The sequence below is a fragment of the Mesoplodon mirus genome (assembly GCF_964341445.2).
Source record: "Mesoplodon mirus genome assembly, chromosome: 1".
Classification (NCBI taxonomy): Eukaryota; Metazoa; Chordata; class Mammalia; order Artiodactyla; family Ziphiidae; genus Mesoplodon; species Mesoplodon mirus.
The window spans coordinates 67,488,521-67,511,461 of record NC_138976.1 but is presented as its reverse complement, the minus strand read 5'-3'; the positions used below and the strand labels follow the sequence as shown (position 1 = coordinate 67,511,461).

The 22,941-nt window shown below is 32.8% G+C and overlaps 1 protein-coding gene across 3 annotated transcripts in view; it reads right to left on the bottom strand.

Moving 5' to 3' along the window:
* The window catches only part of PTPRD (protein tyrosine phosphatase receptor type D), a 2,145,247-nt gene that overhangs the window by 1,172,127 nt on the left and 950,179 nt on the right, over positions 1-22,941 (bottom strand). For all 3 annotated transcript variants that reach the window (XM_082611189.1, XM_082611192.1, XM_082611191.1), the window contains one exon: positions 16,662-16,711. The gene's annotated coding sequence lies outside the window, so the exon portion shown is untranslated. The remainder of the gene's footprint in view (positions 1-16,661; positions 16,712-22,941) is intronic.

Genomic DNA, 22,941 nt, shown 5'->3' with positions numbered 1-22,941 from the left:
TACATCTATTGATCTATAGATGTTTCTACTTGCTTTGCCCTAAGACATTATGCACACTTTCTTTACCATCATCAGATGCTATGTTCCTTACACACTAATAACAACTTATAGTGAAGCAGCTCTTAACTTTCCTGTGATGGGAAACTAAAGTTTTGATGGAGTAACAAGGAGATATATAGCATAGAGAACTTCTTAGGAGATGACCCCCTTGTATCTGGGGGATGACCTTAATCCCTTCTGTAAAGCTCTCAGAAACTGTACATTTCCTGCAGGCTCTGTCCATTGCCTACTAGTTTTCCAACACTAGCACAATGCCTATTTCATACAGATGCTCAATGTGTTCTGTTGAATTAATGACGGTGTGGGTAGTAGAAACTGGTTATCTACAACAGAGATAAGCAAACAAAAGGGAGAAAAGGTAAGAACACTGTGGAAAGTCAGTTGAGGAAATTGATTTTACCAACTTTCTCATTTTGTTAGGAACCAAGTTTAAAGTAAATCTTCTTTTATAATTCTTACTCTGCCTTGCCTTCATCTTCATTAAAAAAAAAAAGCTTAATCTATCTAAAGTCACATAATGCCCTAGTAATTTTTGGAATATGTTAGTATAATGAAATTGAAACCATTAATTAAATGACACAATAATTGCTACAGAGCGGAGAAAAAATGCATTTAAAGGAAGAAACTGGTTCACAAGATAAAGATTACTTTTAAAAACACATTTGAGTTTCAAGTTCAAAAAAAGGCAGTCACCAAAGATTGGTATCAAGAGATAACAGTGGCAGTTTATTAATAATCTGTCATGTAAAGCTGACATATTAAAAGCTGAATTCTGCTCAGCTTTACAATGAAATCCCATCCATTTTATTACTACCAGAATTAAATATGTTCTGTTGAAAGGCTTTAGTAAGCTTAAATATCCTTTAAAGCTCTTTTTTCAATGCATTTAACCGCTTTTCCTACCACCTCATTATCAACAAGACAAATCAACAAAAATCTAATCTTGATTCTCTTAGATATCCATGGTATATCAAACATGTAGCAAGATAACACACATTTTATAGAGGTTGATAAGTTTGCCTTTAGACAAACTGAAAAGTCTTAGCAACTAAATAACTTGTTTCTGACACGTTGGGAGCAGGAAGAAGGCTAGACATAGTGTAGAAATAACAGAGTAAGTATTAAAATTTAAACTGAGGGGATTCACATATGGATAATTTATTTAATCAGAATTATGTGTGAGCTAGACAGATAGGAACAATCTACTCAAAGGTGTGAACAGGTGATAGCCCATATGCATTCAGACTAAAAGATTTAGTTGATACATTTTGTAAGTACACATCACTGAATGAGTTTTTCATAAATATTAGTTGAAAATGCCCATCAGAAGTTGAACTCCATTTTCTCTACGTACTGTCCACTTTGGTTATGCAGGATTATGTCATCACCACTCATCTAACATATTTTACATGACCTGTGTTAGCCTCAGGCTTCCAAAAGTATGCTGACTAGGAGGATTTAGAAGAAAATGGGCTAAAAGGCATATGAGTTACTGCTTAACCTAAAAAAAGATTAAGATTAGGTATAGAATTAAATAAATAAGCAGAGTTCAGAAATTCTGATTTAGGATTTGGCATGGCAATTAGTGAAAACTATATAACACTTTGTATTATAAATATGTTGAGTTAGACTGCTAGTTTTCATCCATCAGTATATATTCTTATTACTTAATCCTAGGGCCATAATATCAACTCACTTTTCTTTGTTTCACGATTAAAACCTTTTTTTAATGAGAGCTGAAGATTTTTTTTTTTAATTTCACAACTAAAAGATAAATGTTCTGGAGACACCTCTCACATGAGTCCCTTTCATCAGGTAACATCATGTTTGCACCTACTAGCAGATAAGAGTCCAGGAGGAAAGCGAAGGAAAAAAGGGATTCCAGGAGGCAAGTATACTACCCAAGATAAAATTCTGCCATGGATACTAAAAATAAAAGCCTGTGTATGTATGTGTGTGTGTGTGTGTGTGTGTGTGTGTGTATTTTTCTCATTCCTTGGAGAAAGCATTATATAACAGTGCTAATAAATAACTTTGTAGGAAGAACTTTAGAAGTTAAAAAAAAAGTAGAAATAGAAGTCAGTCACTCTAAGCCTCAGTTTGCCCACTTCTAAATTGAGGTAATGGGAAATAATTTTTAAAGTTTCATAGTTCAAGGACAGATGATTTTAAACTGAATTTCCATAAACCAAAATTTACTTATGATAATGGCTAAGGGGTTTAATGTTTACTCACCGTGTCAACGTAAATAAAAAATTTAGCCAGAATAGAAGTGTATTTTCTATCAAATGTTCTGAAGATCAAGGTGAGTACAATTCTAAGAAGCTGGATTTATTGGCATTACGTGTACACAAAGTGTTAAGGAGAAAGTACATAATGTTAGATTTAGGAAAACCTTCTGGGAGCATTAATAACACAATGATGATTGTAAACAAATCTGTAGCCATTAGTTACCACATGAAGAGCAAGATTTGTGGTGTGTTTGTCTATATGTATATGTGTGTGTTTGCATTCACACACTAGGTTATTAGGGTAGTTGGGTTTTTTTGTTTTTGTTTTTTTTTCCTTTCTTTCTTAGTCTTTAACATATAACTGGTGCTTGGTTTTTACAGAGGGGAGGTAATTAATACAAAAACAAAAAACTATTAGCCTCTCTTTGAAGGGCTGCTTAAATGATTTCTTTCTTCCCTGTCACTTATCCCCTCAACTTTGTTTGGTATAGTGTAAACAGCACGAGTTTTGCAGTCTATCCTGTTGGTAATATATGGAAAAACTCCTTACTTACTATCTTAGAATCTCTGATTTTTATTCTATGATAATACCTCTCAGAGATTTTGTGAAAATTAAATAAAATAGTAAGTGATTTATTTTAACTATGTACTTTACTAGAGTCCACTTTTCTCCCCTTAGTAATTTTTTTTATATTCCGTGTTTTCTCCCCACTTTGCTTTTCATATAAAAATATAATATTCATTCCTCTCAAAAATAACCTCCGCAAAAGTGATCTAAAAATAACCTGCATCAGAATCAACTTTGGGATGCTTGATTAAACGCCACTTCCCAGGCTTTACTCTAGATTTGCTGAATCTAACACCCTGGATGGCAGGGGTGCCTGAAAATTCGGTGGTTTAACAAGCTTGCTCTGGGAATGCTGTGCACACTAAATTTGCATACAACTGATCTAAACCATTATGCTTACACAATGGGCTTAACAGTCTTGTATTATATTCTAACACTTCTTTTCTGAGAAAATCTAAATCATAGATAGCAGGTGGCCTTCTACATTTGACATAAGAAAGGCTAAAAGTGGGAAATGAACTTAATTTCACTTAGCAACTTAGCCTCAACAGACATGATGCAGAGAGGATTTTGTCCACTAAAATACTCACCAGAAGCCTGAAGGCTGACTCTGCTTTTTGTGATTTTTGACCTGTATTCTGAATTCTTTGTATTCCTTCTCACTAAACACGAATAAATGTATTCCTTTTCATCTTTTTGTTTTAAATTTTAATTTTGGGAGAAAAAAATATCTTAGTGTGGTGCAGAAATTATAAAGGAAGAAGTCTGTGGTTAAGAAGACAATTTTGTCCTCTGAAAATTTGAGCATATAAAATGACAAAGCAATCATACGATGAAATATTTTAATATTGTTTGAATTTCTATAAGGTCTGCCTGCCTGAATATTTCTCATTCTTTTTGTTTTTATAGATGAAACATAAAATCGCTCATTAGAGTAAAATTAATATAACATACATTTGATGCAAAAGCAGCTCATTTCAAACCACAGGTTCAATAAAGTGGATGAAAACACATATATACATTGAGTTCACGTCCGTAAAGATAACTTTCAAATATTATATTAGAATATCGTCTGGGTATTTAGTTATGTACTTATTTTTTCTTAGAAGTTTACGGAATTTTGAATGAATGAGTGAAAAGCACTTTCCTAAGCAGTATTTTTAAATGATTTTTTAAACATCTTTATTGGAGTATAATTGATTTACAATGGTGTGTTAGTTTCTGCTGTATAACAAAGTGAATCAGCTATACATATACATATATCACCATATCTCCTCCCTCTTGCGTCTCCCTCCCACCCTCCCCATCCCATCCCTCTAGGTGGTCACAAAGCACCGAGCTGATGTCCCTGTGCTATGCAGCTGCTTCCCACTAGCTATCTGTGTTACATTTGGTAGTATATATAAGTACCTGCCACTCTCTCACTTCGTCCCAGCTTACCCTTCCCCCTCCCCATGTCCTAAAGTCCATTCTCTACATCTGTGGCGTCTTTATTCCTATCCTGAGCCTAGGTTCTTCGGAACCTTTTTTTTTTTTTTTTTTTAGATTCCATATATATGTGTTAGCATACAGGATTTGTTTTTCTCTTTCTGACTTACTTCACTCTGTATGACAGACTCTAGGTCCATCAACCTCACTACAAATAACTCAATTTTGTTTCTTTTTATGGCTGAGTAATATTCCATTGTATATATGTGCCACATCTTCTTAATCCATTCATCTGTTGATGGACACTTAGGTTGCTTCCATATCCTGGCTATTGTAAATAGTGCTGCAATGAACATTGTGGTACATGACTCTTTTTGAATTACGGTTTTCTCAGAATATACGCCGAGTAGTGGGATGGCTGGGTCGTATGGTAGTTCTATTTTTAGTTTTTTAAGGAACCTCCATACTGTTCTCCATAGTGGCTATATCAATTTACATTCCCACCAACAATGTGTGAGGGTTCCCTTTTCTCTACATCCTCTCCAGCATTTACTGTTTGTAGATTTTTTGATGATGGCCATTCTGACTGGTGTGAGGTGATACCTCATTGTAGTTTTGATTTTCATTTCCCTAATGATTAATGATGTTGAGCATCCTTTCATGTGTTTGTTGGCAGTCTGTATATCTTCTTTGGAGAAATGTCTATTTAGGTCTTCTGCCCATTTTTGGATACGGTTGTTTGTTTTTTTGATATTGAGCTGCATGAACTGCTTGTAAATTGTGGAGATTAATCCTTTGTCAGTTGCTTCATTTGCAAATATTTTCTCCCATTCTGAGAGTAGTCTTTTCGTCTTGTTTATGGTCTCCTTTGCTGTGCAAAAGCTTTTAAGTTTCATTAGGTCCCATTTGTTTATTTTTATTTCCATTTCTCTAGGAGATGGGTCAAAAAGGATCTTGCTGTGATTTATGTCATAGTATTCTGCCTATGTTTTCCTCTAAGAGTTTTATAGTGTCTGGCCTTATATTTAGGTCTTTAATCCATTTTGAGTTTATTTTTGTGTATGGTGTTAGGGAGTGTTCTAATTTCATTCTTTTACATGTAGCTGTCCAGTTTTTCCAGCATCATTTATTGAAGAGGTTGTCTTTTCTCCATTGTATAGTCTTGCATCCTTTATCAAAAATAAGGTGACCATATGTGCGTGGGTTTATCTCTGGGCTTTCTATCCTGTTCCATTGATCTATATTTCTGTTTTTGTGCCAGGACCAAACTGCCTTGATTACTGTATCTTTGTAGTATAGTGTGAAGTCAGGGAGTCTGATTCCTTCAGCTCCGTTTTTCTTTCTCATGATTGCTTTGGCTATTCGGGGTCTTGATTTTTATTTCAGATAAATGTACTAAGGCTGGCTGGAACAAAAATTATTACCTTTAATTTTCCAGTTTCCTACTCTAAGTAAACATAAGTTAATCTTGATTTTCTTTTGGTAAGCAGAGAGTAGTAACACAGACTTTAAGAATAGAATTATTTTTTCTTTACAATGTAGTTTTAGCTAGTAATAATGATTATATTAACTAGACCATTACTGAATTAAAAAGAAAGTTCATAGGCAGGCCATGTAAGTCTCTGAATGCGTTTCATTATTCTGGTGGTGTGTCTACCAAAATGCACTGGTCATCATTAGAGATGTGCTTTTTGATTGGAAATGCAGTCTGTCAGCATCAAATAGCTGAACTTATGTCATTCTAAAACTGGACATGCCATCACCACTTTCCTCTTACAGTTATGTTCCTACTTTATTATCAGATGATTTTGTTTCGTATGTAATTTCTCAACTGAACTCTTTCATATCTAATTTCTTTCAAAATAGGGGATATTTTATATATAGCTAAACAGGTTTTTGGGTTTTTTTTCTGGCATAATTATACTGTCTCAAGTAACATAAAAATAGGAACACCCAAGGCTCTTAAAATGAATGCATGTTGTTTTCATTGTTTCTAATACTTCTACTTGATACAAAAACACATAGATGATATTTTCTTTAAATTCTTTTGGCTTGATAAATAGTACTCAAGGGAATTTTTATATCCGTATTACTTTTATTAGCCAAGAAACAGAATACTCATGTAAACCATATTTCTTACACAACTACAAACTAAGCACATAATCACATGTATTCACAGAGTCAATATGCCAGTTTGTCAGAACAGTCATTTAAGAAAAGACCTCAATATGGTCAATGATTTGCTAAGATTTCAATGATTTTCTCCTGGCCAAATCCAATGGTCTTTTCCTGACATTGTTGTTGTTATTATTATCATCATCATCATTATTTGTGATGCACTAAATAATCATTTAGGAATTTTTCTAACCCTCAGGATAAAAGAATCAGTGGTATATTGGCAAAAGTCTCAGATGCTTCAGCATTTACTCAGAAGCAGCTTCCTTTATTTTTTATGTAGAGTAAATAGACATAACATCATAAAATCCCAGTACTAAAAAAAATACACCTTAGAAATCATGTTGTATCACTATCACATATTATAAATGATAAAATGAAGGCCAGAAGGCAATGCTCCCAGAAAATCTTATTAGATGGAAACATTCCCCTTATCTGCCTTCACTACCTTGCAAATCTCATATTCTTTCTACAATCTTACACCTGCTAAAATTTTACACCCATAAGGGAGGACACCTTCATAGACTCCAGTAGGCATTTATTATTATCCTAGCCTCTCCTATAACGTTTTCTTCATGTCCTTCTAATAGGATCTATCATCTCTGTTATAGTTCTTTCCGGTTGTGCAGCCTCGAGCAAATTTCACACTTTCTCTTAATCTCAGTTTTACTGGAAGCGAAAGTCCCTCTCTCACAGAGGTATTATGAGGATTAAAAGAGATAATCATTGTAAGGAATTTAGCACATCACCTGGCACATTTTGCGTGCTCAATACTTCTTACTATTGTTGGGTTAACTTATATGTATACACCCACATGTCCTTCCCCTTCACTCCTCAGGGAGTTCCAAAATGAGCTCTTATTCAGTCTGTAGGCCAGTGACTGGCACTCGTTATGCATGTGTTTACTTTCAGCAAGTCTGTGTGGAACACATTAAGGAATGAATATTCTCACATACTTGATCCCTGGTGAAATTCTTTCTCCACGTGTCCTTTAGAGTAGGCATAATGTCTTCTAATCCTTTGTGTATATACTCTTAACTAAAATCACTTCCAAAAGTTTAAAATGAAACACTGAACGAGCCAGTGCTTTTGTTATATGTGTTCTTAATAGAGTCAGGTTTTTTAGGTTTTACTTGAGAAATTTCATACCAAGTTTAATAAGTGTGACTTTCTTTGATTTCTCAAGAAGAAAATGAAGTCCCTCCCAAATATATTGGATTTCATCCTTAATTTATATTCAACCTTTTCCTGATACTGTGGTTTGACCTGAAAATTTTGTAGTTATATCTCTCTATTTCATGCATGGGCAAATGCTCTAGCAATAGTATTCAAAACAATTTTGCACGGTAAGCCTTTTATGTAACATTTTATCTGTCATGCTTGAAATTTACATTAGAAGAACAATTGACTTACTCACTAATGATACTTTTAGGGAACTGTGAAAGTTCATGAATAAAATTAAATTTTATGAATAATTTGAAGTAAAAAAATCTTACTTTAATGATTGGCTTAATAGATAAAAGTGTATTTAAATATAATAAATAAATATGTGTATATGTTATAATTATTTCCAATTTTGAAAAGTGCCTCTTTGCAGTGCCAAAATAATCAATATGTATAATGATAAACATGTTTACTCTGCTATTGCGAACAGACTCACTGTACAATAATGATGCCATGGTAAACCCATCTCTATAACAGATTTATATCCTAGTGGATGAACAGACTCACTGTACAACAATGATGCCATGGTAATCCCATCTCTATAACAGATTTATATCCTAGTGGATGGACAGATCCTATGAACATGGGAAACCAATTTTACTATGAGACCTGTTAGAACCTGTTGAGGTTAGAGACAAACCTCACAACTTTCCAGGAGAGAGTCTACCTTAACTGAGTTCACTTTAGAGATTTTATAGCTGGGGCAAGAATCTTATTTTAAAAATCCACACTTGGAAAATAAAAACACCCTTGCTCCCAAATTATAGATGTTCAGAGTTTACAATTTGTCTATAGATTCACAGGTATTTTCAAATGGTGTTTTTAAGGTAGAGGCAAGGGTAGTGGGAAGGTGGATCCCAATTACACTGCTTCAAAATAGAGTATCTGTAATCTGTGTCTTCTCTGTCTCTCTCTCTCTCTCTCCCACTCTCTCCCTCCCTCCCCATTACCTCCTATACATATCCAGCACAATGGAAGTATCATCAGAATAATAACTATTGGATCTGTTAAAAGTTTCTATGTATTTTGGAGTAATAACAAATTTTCCTCAACCCCCTCAGCCTTTCTCCACCCTCCACATTGTTCCATTTCCTTTTACAACAATACAGATTATTGTCCATCCCAGTACATGTGGCAAGAGTGCTAGGAAACCAGCAGAACTTCTATGCCAAGTCTTTAGTGATACCATTATAATTTCTGATAATTTCCTTATGGGCTAAAATAATCTGACTTGACTTAAGCGTATAATAGAGACATCAATTTGGTTTGAAAAACCTTTTACTTTTAAATTTATTTCAAAATAACAAGGTATTCATAATGACATTATCTCTCCTTGTCATCTACCAGGTTGGAATAAGATGCAATAGTTGAAATAAATGCATGTTCTTGTGTTTTTATAGAAAATATATTTGCATTTCTGTAATAATTATATATTGAAATAAACTCATAGAATATGTGACTATAACAAAAACAACAGATATTAAATAACATATTTAGCCCATTTATTTGAATCTGAGATTGAAAATTCAATATATATAATTGATACATTGAATATATATATATATATATATATTCAATATACAGATATATATAGTGGGGTGGTTTGAACTAAATGCAAAAAATTCCTAAGGTCAAATTTTCAGGTAAAATGTGTCAGAATACAGGTCAGATTGTGGGTTTGTGGATGGATACCCATTATGATATAGTTAGCTATTCAATATGTGAAATAAGGTATTTCGTGCTGCAAACAAAGCATGACAATCAGCTGTCCCACCTCCAGAGACAAAGAATGACAGGAAAGTTTCAGTTTCCAATGTTTTCACCCTTGTCAAAAAGGCAGATATGAATATATAGAAACCTATCTGAAAGTTAACAAAATGAGAAAAAATACTGTTTTCATTTCTCCTCTCTTAGATTCCTTCAAGTTGAGAGATGCAATTTTCTAGAGAAGATGATGATGACAGAAGTTTATAGAGATCTTTCAATTTCTACTTATTCCAGTAAATTTATCCTCCTATTTCTACTTCTGTTCTCCTGTGAGAGTTCATGTTAAAGTTGGAAATTCTTTGCTCATTGGAATAAGCTCTTCCTATTCTTTCCAGTTATTTCTTTAAAGAATACTCAGTCATTGCTGATCTTTTCCTTCCTTATACTGTCCAGGTCTTACTATGAACTCATTTTATAATCCCAAAGACTGTTGAAGTCTGTTGTATTAAATGTATATTTAATCTCAGCCTCATTCCACAGAATGCTTGGGTGCCAATAGTTACCATATGCCTTTACAGCATCAATTCACACATATTTCTATAACCATCAGCCCAGGACAATTAGCTATAATAAGATGGTTTGCCAGATCATGGGCTTTAATGAATCCTTAGAATGTACAGTATTGAATCCTCATTCCCTACTCCTAATATGGTTTTCATTTGAAGTAACAATTGTAAATCATACCTGAAGTAGAAAGAGGTAAGACAACATATTCTTGATCCCAAATGGAGTTATTGATTCTATTACTAGAACCTGCCTCCCAACTCCATCTAGACCAACTCAGTTGTGAATGGTTTTGCTACACAAACAATTGTTCAAATCTAGGATTCATGCTTGCCTCTTTTTCTCTCACCATCTACTTCAAATTAAGTAAATCCTTGTGGTTCTGCCTCCAAAATACACTATGATCCCATCCTGGTCCAAGCCATCACATTTCTCTCTCTCTGAACTCTGCAAACATCTCCTCCTAAAAATTAGTTCTCCACAGAGCATTTTTCTTAAAATATGATTTAGATTACTATACACTTTTGCTTAAAAATGTTCAATGGCTTCCAATGGCATTTATAATAAAATCCAATATACTTATCATGGCTTACAAGGCTAAACCTAATCTCATGACTCCTTCCTTTTCACTTACTATGGTCCAGGCACACTAACATTCTTTACCCTCTTTGAACATTCCAGCTCCCCTTTCCCCTTTCCCTCAGAGTCTAGAAATCTCTTTATACTCCTTCCCCTCTTCATCCCTTCATATGGGGAACTCTATTTTTCCTTTGAAGCATTAAATATCAACTCCTGTCCCAGCTGTTTTATATTTGGGAATGTTTTTCTTCATAACATTTATCAAAATTGAGATTTACTTTTTGTTTACTTAATCCTTTTTCTACTTTATTTAATCTAATTTCTACTGTGAAATCGATATATATATATATATATATATATGCCTTGTCTGTTGCATCATTGTAACATTAGTTAGCCATCTTCCTAGTACAGAGTAAGTTCTTCATAAATGTTGGCAGAAAGAAAGAAAGGAAGGAAAAAAGGAAGGGAGGGAGGGAAGAAAAGTTTGGAAAGAGGATGTGTTTCAGAAAACAAATATTTTATTTAGCAAAAGAAACACAAAAACTTTTCTCTAGTTTACATAGAATTGATTTTCTAGATAGCAAAATTTTAGAGAACATATGCTATTGCCAGATATTAGGCCAGGAACTAGAAAATATTTCTACTTTTCAGGGGGAGAAAAACATAACATTGTACTTTAACAGTTCAGGGAAATAAATACATCATTGAATAGGAACTAAAAATATATAGCTAATATTTTGTGTGTCCAATAATTTTATTCTAAAGTTCAGTCTTCATTTATCTTCATTTATATTACCAAAACTTTTTAGTTACTTGGATTTTTCTGAATGTATTTTACTTTTTTTTTTCTTTTAGGCCTTTTTAAAGGGTTAGTTTGGGGCTCAAATTATGCATAATAAAATATTCTACATGTTGATAATTCTTCAGTTTCTACTGTTTTTCTTCCTTCAGTATGTTAACTGCGTATCTTTGAAGTTTATTTGTCCCTAAACTCTGTAATCTCTGTGAAAATGAAATAAAGTATATTTACCTGCCATCAATTACTTCTGTATGTTGTCTGTGTCTTCATGGATTTTTTTCCTTTAAGTATCATTTATCTTCAGTGACAGACACCTTCATGAATTAAGGTTTGTGTAACCTGTGCTGTATTTCACAAATAAACTCAAATTTAGCTATTTAAAACTGCTAGTACAGGATCAGACCCATTACTGCCATGTAAAATCTTTGGACCAATCTTCAAGACATTCTTCAGTGTTTCATTCACCTTTGTCCTTCCTGCTTTAATTATCCCACAGTGATTAGTAATTTAGTAAAAGTGAAAATCACCTAATTAGCTTTGAATTAGCACACACTCTATATTTTATCATCTTTGGCTACCTCAGACAGGCAACAATGTCAAAATAATAACAGCTCTGATACAAATCCCAGGCTCTCCAAACATATGAAAATAAATCAGTATCATCTTTCTTTAATTTCAAGGATTAATCTATAAACCCCCAATTTTTCTCAGATTTCTCACTATTATAAAGATTTGAAAAATAATAACTAATTGTTAAAGGCATCATTTTAGTTTGCATCTGCTAATACCAAACTCCCAATCCATCCTTCCCCCACTCCCCCTCGGCAACTACAAGTCTGTTCTCTGTGTCCGTGATTCTGTTTCTGTTTCATAGATAAGTTTATTTGTGTCATTTTTTAGATTCCACATATAAGTAATATCATATGGTATTTGTCTTTCTCTTTCTGACTTAGTTCACTTAGTATGATAATCTCTAGGTCCATCCAATGTTGCTGCAAATGGGTGGATAAACAAGGTCCTACTGTATAGCACAGGGAGCTATATTCAATACCTTGTGATAAACCATAATAGAAAAGAATATGTAAAAGAATGCATATATGTATAACTAAATCACTTTGCTGTACAGCAGAAACTAACACAACATTGTAAATCAACTATACTTCAATAAAATAATTTTAAAAAATACAACAGAAACACCATTTTATATGGCTTGCTTTTGCACTTCCATTGAGTTACGAGTTACTCTGAAGTCAATGAACTGGCTTGGAATAAAAACCCAGAGATTAAAAAAGAAACAGTCTAAATTTGGCATGTGCATATTGAAACTATTGAACTTTCCATTTGAAAATAATCATTTAATTCCATTATATTTCATTACATCTCTCAAATATTTCAACTATTATGGAGGAAATTGAATGTATTTAAATCAAGATGATAACTTGGAGGGGAAACGCATATTCAATTCACAAAAGATGCATAATAGGACAATATAATCTGTGGTAAACCCACACATATTTGTATAATTGACTCAGAATTTTAAGGGAGAAATAATACTGTTTTTCAGGAATAAAGACACAGACCTACTTGAGAATGGAATTGAGGATATGGGGAGGGGGAAGGGTAAGCTGTGACAAAGTGAGAGAGAGGCATGGACATATATACACTACCAAACAGTAAGGTAGATAGCTAGTGGGAAGCAGCCGCATAGCACAGGGAGATCAGCTGGGTGCTTTGTGACCGCCTGGAGGGGTGGGATAGGGAGGGTGGGAGGGAGGGAGACGCAAGAGGGAAGGGATATGGGAACAGATGTATATGTATAACTGATTCACTTTGTTATAAAGCAGAAACTAACATACCATTGTGAAGCAATTATACTCCAATAAAGTTGTAAAAAAATAAAATAAAATAATACCGTTTTTAATACTATCATTCTTATCAGACACAAAACACTAGTACGTGGTGCACTGCTGTGGTGCACTGCTGTGTTGTCAAAAATTTCATACTTATATCTATATGTATGTATATCTATCTCTCTATATATTAATCACAAGGCAAATAAAATCTTAATGAAGTTCATACAATAATACTTTGTAGTCAAGCCTTCAGGCTGTATTTATCATGGTATTTACATGTTTATTCAATTTATTAGACAATATTTTGGAAGCAACTAAATATATTTTAATAATAATTTTATTTGAATGCCAAAAGGTTAGCCAATATTGAGGTTTTTTTTTTTTAAGGTAATTTTTTTAAACATCTTTATTGGAGTATAATTGCTTTACAATGGTGTGGTAGTTTCTGCTGTATAACAAAGTGAATCAGCTATACATATACATATATCCCCATATCTCCTCCCTCTTGCGTCTCCCTCCCACCCTCCCTATCCCACCCCCTAGGTGGTCACAAAGCACCGAGCTGATCTCCCTGTACTATGGCGGCTGCTTCCCACTAGCCATCCATTTTATTCTGAGTTTTTTAATGATTGTGTGGAATATTTATTTTGCAGACTTTTGGTTCACTCCATGATATATAATGGAAATAAATTATAATACACATAAGGTTAAAATCAAATATTAATTTTGTTATGTTTTTGGATATTTATTTCAAAATTATGGCCACCTGATTTTGGCATGTGAAACTTATAGTGGACAATGCATAAATACATATATTAACTTTATGAAATACTACAAATTGCTTATAAATAGCTACATTAAATTATTAATCATAAATATCAGTGTCTTCATATTTATATATAAATTTTAAAACAAAAAATTTAACACATACACAGAGCATTTACTATCCTAATGAAAAGCTATCCAGCTAAGTATCTTAAGCACACAAGATAATACTATAGAACAGTATCTTTATTACCTAGAGATCATTAAATGTGAAGGTTCAAACAATAAAGCTTTTATTGAAACCAAAGGAAAATATCTTAACCACCATGGCTAAGGCAACTATTTCTTAAATAGGACACAAAATCATACAAAAAGTAATCACACAAGAAATAAACCTAAGAAACTAGAATAAATTAAAATGAAGAACTTCTATTCATCAAGAGACATCAACAGGAGATGAAAAATTCCACCAAATGGTTTCATATACAATATAAATACCCAGTGGTGTGCTAGTAAATGTTTAACACCTAGTACTCCAGAAGAAAACTCCTGTTTTTTTAGTGTTTGCCAATATATGTGGTGTAAATACTTCTACCATGGTGCTTTTAAAACTACTAAGCAGCTCTCAAAATTCTTGACACTTCAACTGTAGGCTCTTATGAATCAGGTTAAGGCACCCTAGCATATCAGTGTATATATCCAGCAAAGGATTCAATACCCATATGTATATGATAAAAAAGGATAAATAACATAATTTTAAAAAGATAGGTAATAGATAATACGACAAATAGTTAAAAAAATAAGTTTTTAGTACCACTAATCTTCAGGACATTCAAATTAAAATATCCCTATATACACAACAAAATGGCTAAAATAGAAGGATGAAAAATCCCAGTGTTACTGAGTATCCAGAGCAACTGAACTCTCACATCCTGCTGTTGAAACCTGAAATAACCACTTCGGGAAAATGTCACTCTTTCCTAAAGCAGAACATATGCATAGCCTATATGCCCAACAAAATATATATACATATTCCCTAACAGACATGTTCCAGATATCCATATGACTGTTACTCATAACAGCCAAACGCTAGAAGCTATCCACATGCTTATAAATGGGAGAAAGGACCATAATTTGGTATATTCACACAGTTGCCTACTACACAGCAATAAGAAGAAGTGATTTACCCTAGCATATAATCTTACAAATGTAACTTTCAGCAAAAGAAGCAAAGCAGTACCTATCATATGTTTTCATTTGTAAAACGTGATTAAGTAGGCAAAGTAATCTCTCTTCCTAGAATTCAAGATAGTGCTTATGTTCTATGGGTATAGTTACTAGAAGAGAGCAATTAAGGTGAGGGCTGCAATGTACTCTAATTTTTATCTTTTTTTTTTTTTAATTTATGTGAGTGCTGGTTATATGAGTGTGTTCATTTTGTGACAATTCACTGAGACTGTGCACTTAAGCTATGAGCAATTTTCTCTGTGTATGTTATGTTTATATTAGAATATTAAAAAGACTGGAGATGACATAAATTTTTAAAATATTTTGTACCATTTTATAAAATGAAATGATTTGTAGGTTCATTTAGATATATTTGTAAAATATAAGTTACAAATTAAAAAATAACTTCTCAAGGATAAAGTTATTGTTCTATGCATATCCAAATAACATTTTATAAAATGTCTTCCATTATCAGCAGAATCCTTCTGGAAGGGTAGAGGGATTTTCCCTTGATTCTATGTGACACTTGTTTTTCATAATCTTACATTGTTTTTAAAAAATATCACGAAAGGGAACACATTAGAGTGCCCAGAGGTGGTTGCCTACAGTCTCTTAAAACAACTTCTTCAAGATACATTTCAATAATGCTGAATTACCAGATAAAGAGGAGACTGAGTCAATTGCCTCTGTGTTTCCAAAGATATTGTTCCCCCCAGATATGAAATGTATGATACAAATGCCCATATTATCTGTATTTTATACATCAGTTACAAGCTAAATCTTTATCATGTTTACTATTAAGGAACAGATAAACACTGAAAATCCTTTTACTAAAATAACCCAATCAGTTTCACAACACAGACTTATGTTCACTTATATTCTGTAGTAATCAATTATAAATGTAATCCATATTCACATTTTTAACACGTTACTGAATGCATTAACCACAGAAATTAACAAATAAATAACACCTCCCCAAATCACCTTAGAAGTTACTGGTGATTTCTTATCATCTCTATTTCCATACTTTTACTTTCAACTCTCTAAAGCTCCAACAGCAAGATTTAATAGAAGAACCCAATTTTGATAAATCCTGACAGGTGATAATTTTATAAGTTTTACTTTCAATAACTCATTGCCTTATTCATTGGCATCAAATAGACCTCGCTATAAATATTTTTAATATATAAAATTGTCATTCATATCCGAAGAAATTTTGTCCATGGTATAAATCTTTACCTTCCTGAACGATGCTTCAAATTCACTTAGAAACCTATCAAAGGCTATATCAAATGACTAAATTACTAGAATCTACTCAAGAACATAAACATTAGATAGAAAATATCACATAGTTTCTTCAGAATTTCCATAAAAGTAAGGTAAAGTATCAAGCTACCTATGCAAATTCCCTTTGCTGTTATTAATCAAGCAGGGGTAATAGAGAAAAACTATAAAATTTAGTATATTAATTATAACCTTACCATAGGCTCACAGGTTAGGAATTCAAAGAAAAAGTTCACCACCCTGAGACCTAAAAAAGTACAACCAAAAACATTTTGTATTAGTATAGGTATTGCATTTTAATTCAAGATCATAAAATGTTAAATAGTGATTCAATATCATGAAAAAAATTATTTTATGTATAATTAGTGTACGTATAATTTGACAATTTTGACTACATTTGTCTGAAATAGCATTACTGTTACTCAGCCCACATCAAACTATTGTGATTTCAGATTAATTACTCTAATTTCAGCTCTTTAATGCAGTGATGACAAACAAGCAGAGAAAATTTGTCTCTTTTGCTTCTTGTGGGACTATGGGTGAGGGACACATTTGCAAGCAAAATGTATTTTGCATATATTATTTTAGAAAGCCTTCTCAGTTATACTCAGTTAACAGTGTTAAACACACACACACACATATACACATATGCTATTGTGTACAAATGTGATTAACAAACCATAATCCAACTGATCTCTTTGTTTTAATCAGTAGGTAATATATATCTCTCCATGACTATAAATATTCTCTATCATCATTTTAAAGGTCTTGTAGTATTCCATAGTTCATTGTAGTATTCCAATAGCACTTTATGAAACTGGTTACTATTACTGTCCTTAAATCAAGACATTTGATTGCCATCACATGTGATCATATTTAGTAGTTAACGTGCTTTGCAAGAGTTTTATCATTTTGATGCTGTGGTAACTTGCTCATCAACACACATTTATTACGCCCTTGAATTTGCTTCCTTCGAGGTAGATGCTGTTCTATATGAACAAAATAAGGAAACTGAAGATTTCATTTCTACCCTCAAAGAAGAAATTAGTAGCATTTATGAACTCTTTAGAAAACTCATGAATGACTGGTATATACGCAGGTGCTATACTGCGTAATGTATTACAAGTTCATAGAAGATAGAAAATTGACATCCATTATGTAAATTCCTTATGAGTGGTGTTGCTTTGGAGGATATGTTTTTCTCAGATTTCTATTCATTAAATCTTTTCTACTACAAATGAAGGAAACATTATATAACATGGTTTATCTAACAAAGGAATGCTATTTAATTCTTAGGAGGCATTATCATATATGGAAATGATTTTGACAGTAATAGGAACCACTTGAAGAGTGAAATAAAATGTTTCTAACATTCTTCTGATCAAATGTTAGTGGAAAAAAAACTCTTACTATCATTGAAGTATAAACATTCACATTAAAATGTATTGTTCTTATTCTGCAAATTGAAATGCATGTGTGGAGTTAAATCTTCCATAATGAATGCTCAGACTTTCTTGGTCAAAGTCACCAAACCAAGAGGTGGCAGAGACTCGACTGTACTCTGAGTATCTGATTCTCAATCCATTGTGTTTCACTCCAGTTACTGGCCATGGCCCCAGGTCTCTTTGTTCCAAGTGGTTACACTGTTTACTAGCCCTCCATAGATGTCTCTGCTGTCCATCCCTTTTACTAATTCGAATGCACATGGACTAACCTTGCCAATGTCCCAGGCTCACTATTCTACTGCTTTCTGCTTTCATTTTCCCAACGGGAGTAAGGAAGGAAAAGATCTCTTCAGAAGATCTACTTCCTACTGATGTTGGTTGAAAGGGAAGTCTTTCCCAAGAATCTAGTGTGATCTGAATGCTTATACTTCAGAAACTCAATCAAGGAATTATAGTGACTTGCCCCCAGTGCTCCCCTCTTTTATCAAGAGGTGCATCAATTTAAACTTGGGGCAAATGTTAAATTAAGTGTTAGAATCAATATTCAGTATTGCCATCGTGGAAAGAACTCCTTGGATACACTAATTGAAATTTTTAATTGTTATTACCATTTTATTATTAGAGATTTAAAGTCGAGCTTTAAGATTTGACATTATAATACAGAAACGATGATTTCTTTTAGCACTATCAGATGCTAGATTACTCCTGCAGGCACTGTGTTGCATATTTGCAATATAAATTGACACTTTCAACTGAATAATAGAATTTCAACATAAAAAGCACATAAGGTTATTTATGTTCTCCAGTTACACATAGAATGCTTATCTGTATCTGAATGTGAATACTCAGTAACAGTAAATCCAAAGGACATCCTTGTTTGTATTACTGACATTGTTATACTGATTAGATATGTTGGACACTCAGACTTGAAGTTACTGCTTGTGTTTAAATTCAGGGATTCTAGAAATGACATTAAATGCATTTGGCTAGTTGTTATTCAAACCCAAGGCCAAGCCAGGGAGGTGATTTTAGGCATATAAGAAAGCCAAAGCAGAAATATGGCCCACCTCAACTTTAATCTACCTTTTTCGATGATTTACATGGCCTGATTCAGGCAAGAATACTGAGTACTGGGATATACTTAAAGAGGAAAGAGTCCATTTTAACATGATATGAATGAGATAAATATTTTTAGGGGAGAGATTTGTGGTGAAGGATCAGTTATTAAACTGTCAATGACATTGGCAATGAGTTAGTGTGGTCCTTGATGCATTTCAGGAAATTTTATTTCAGGTAATAAGATTCTAGCTAAATGAATGTGATCAGGTATACTTCTTTCATTTGTGCTACTTATCTTTGGAGGAATAACCACTCAGAAAGAACTTATGCTGAGCTAAGTAAGCAAACTTCAGGAAAAAAAAAAAAAGAGGGAGATTGGTAATTCTGGAAGTCTAATATCCTAAACCTATTATATTCAAGGAGGACTGCTTCATAGTAATGTCTATATAACTGTCAAATTACTGCAGAAATCTTAAAAAGTTGTACTTGAATTAGTATTTCTATAGATTACAGCTATTAATTAATGGATTTATTGGATATGTGGCTGTTTGGAAAAATTCATGGAATTGGCATTTCAGATGGTGATTTCTCTGATGTTAAAACAGTTTGGAGTACTTTATTTCTTCTTGGCTGAATTTTGCTGAAAAGTTCAATTTTTAAAGGGAGTGACAAAAGGTTGAATTTTTAAATGATTTGGAAACCTAAAAATTGTGAAGTTATTTTAAATAATTATAAATAATTTTAAATAATTGCAAATTATTTTAAAGACAGTTTGGTGGGTTTAGAAAAATAATATTTAGTTAGCAATTGATAAATAGCACAATGCTAAGATTTCTATACTTTATCTCATATATCTTCAATTGGCATTCACAAAAGTCTCTTGTATTTCCATTAATACTCACAAAAAGTGAGATTATTTGCCACATTTTCAGTTAAAACAATGGAAGCTAACAGTTGCCAGAATATACTCCAAAATGTCTTATCACTAATACATTGTGAAGTCAAAATTCAACTCAAGCTTAATTAAGTTCAGAATCTCAATTAAGCCATATGTCATAAATAACATTTACTAAAAATAAGCAATATGTAAAGCACTGGTTTAAGTATTTTTTATGTATCAACTAATTTAATTCCCACAACTGTATCTAAACTTTATCCATGAACAAAACTTGAGCTGTGAGAAAGTTATTGTGTAAATGTACTATTACACAAGTTGTTTTTTGTTGTTGCTGTTTTTGGTTTTAACCCAGAGACCCTGGTATCAAACTGTTCTGTGAACCATTATACAACTCAGTTTCCACATTCTATTTTATTATTGTGCAATATTTCTTGCAAGTGGTATTTTGATGAATATATATATCTATATATTAGATTCAGGGGTCATGTAATTACACATTTATTATATGTCTACTATCCCCTTAGTTGATCCTTTAAAATACTAATAGTACTTAACATTGATTGAATATCTACTATGCGTCAGGAAGTATGTTAAGTGCCTTAGGTTCAACTCATTTAATCCTTAGAACAATCCTACCAGGTTATTATGATTACTGTAGATAAGACAATTGATTAGAGAGGTTGATAAATGTGCCCAAGAGCATAGAGGTAGAAATGGTACTGTTGAATTTCAAACACAAACTCTCTTACTCTATTCATTACATGCAGCACAGAAATTCTGATTCTTTTAATGAAGAGGAGGTGTGAAAGAAATTAAGGGTTTACATTTTATTCTATTTAGAATGAAATAAAAATTCAACTTCATAAAGCAGAGATATGACTACACTCTCAATTTTTTTAAATGAACGTACAAGAATAGTAAACAAATTAAATCATTCCAGTCTTACAACTCCAACATATTATGATTAATTTTAGATAGAGACAGCTCCATAGTGCCTAGCTCATTAAATGCTAAACTGAAACTATTCATTATTTAACAGACATGCCAATTTCTAAAATTTTCTGCCAATAAATTTTAGAATACTTGAGATTTTATAAAATATGCAAGTTTTATGTAATATATACATAATTTTGGTATAAGTTATCAGAAATGCTTTCTTAGAAAACCAGATAGCCTTCTATACATTTAGAAAATTTCAAATAATATGTTTATTTAAAAAAAAAACAGACTTTGAAGTCTTGCTTCTTTCAAGACTGTCAAGCTTATCATCTCAGAAACACAATTCTTATTATAATTGCAGACTACATGTATGGGGGAAAAAAGTAGACTGTTTCAATGAAGCCTGGCATATTGTAAATTCTCAATAAATAACTAATAAACACCTAAATAAAGAAATAATTCAATGCTTCAATAAAGAAATAATTGCTGACAGGCCCTTAGGAAGAAAACTACCTTGTATTTAGGTGTTAGATTTTTACCTTAGCTCAGTAACATCCAGACTTTCTCAATGTCTTATTTAATACCTAAATCATTTCTTTCAAAGCAGATCTTAAATCCTGGGAAAGCTGGAGGGGCAGGCAGTGATAAGTTTCGGAACTATCAACTCATCCCATAATTAGGTAATTTGTATATCTGTAAATCTGTTGCTTAACTATAAACAACACATATAACTATATAATGTTAGTTCAGTAATTCATTTATCTATTCAATAAATATGTTTTGAGCAACTGTGTGTCAGTCACTAGTATTCTAGAATGTTAGGTTAAAGTAATGAACAAGATAAACATGGTCCGATCTCATCACTTTTATATCCTGGTTACAAATATGATATTTAATGATTTTATATTTGATTGCCCCAATCAAAAGGCACTATAAATGCTGCCCTAACACTCTAAAATCTTTCATAAGGATTGTTCTTCAGGTGTTCCAAACCCTAGCTTAATATATTTTAATAAGTTCAAATGGGTTTAACACTATGACGGAAAGTTCCAGTTATCCCCCAGTATCTATCTTTCCCTGTTTTTAGCAAAAGAACTGCTGATTTTTAGCTAGGTTCATGTCCACTTGGAAAAAGATTCTTAGTCTTGGTGCCATAAGACTAAGCTCTGGCAAAAGCATGTATGTGGAAGTAGAGAGAGCAACTTCTAGGAAGTGCCACTGAATGTAGAGAGTACGCCCATCTTTGTCCCCCTTTCTTGTTAATTCTCTAGCTAGAATGCAGCATTAATGCCTAGAGCTCCAACAGCAGTTTTGTTTGTTTGTTTGTTTGCTGTTTGTTGTTGTTATTAATCATGAGAGGCTACCCTCCTCTTTCTGCTCCCTTAAACTCTACTCTGTTACAAGTAGAGTAATAAGATGGAAGGAGACTGGATCCTGGACAGGGTATGTCATCTCAGGCTTGGATGGATGACCATTTAAATGCAAATGAGAAATGCTACAGACACAGAAAGCAGATTAGTAGTTTTCAGGGACTGAAGGGTGAGCAGAATGTGAATGGCTGTCAGTAGGTACAGGATTTCTTTTTGGCTCATGAAAACATTATAAAATTTAGAGAGTGGTGCTGGTTACACAGTGCTGAATACACTAACTCCAATGTATTGTACACTTTAAAAGGTTATACAAAAAAAGAATTTTATAGTATGGGAATTACATCTCAAAAAAGCTATTATAAGAAAAACTTGTGCCTTATATCACCTTATTAGTTTAATATGATCGTAAAGAATTTAGATACATTTTACTGTGACAGAAAACTAATTGTACAGCATATTCTTTGGAGACTCAAATTTGTCTGAATCTATTAGTTTCCTACTATGCATTAACATGTTTGTATATATTAGAGAAAATGGAAATGACAAGAGATGGCGATCTTTCTTCCATGGTTTAAAATCTACTGAGGAAAGATGTTACTCATGAATTAACTGACACCACAAACCATTAATCTCCCAGGGCTTTTGTGAGGATTTCATTATATAATAGGAAGTTATTTGAAAACTGCTATATAACAAAAGGCATGACTAGGAAAAAAAAAAGTTGCCAAAATACATTATAGGCTGGAATTTGTCTTTTAGCCTGTTG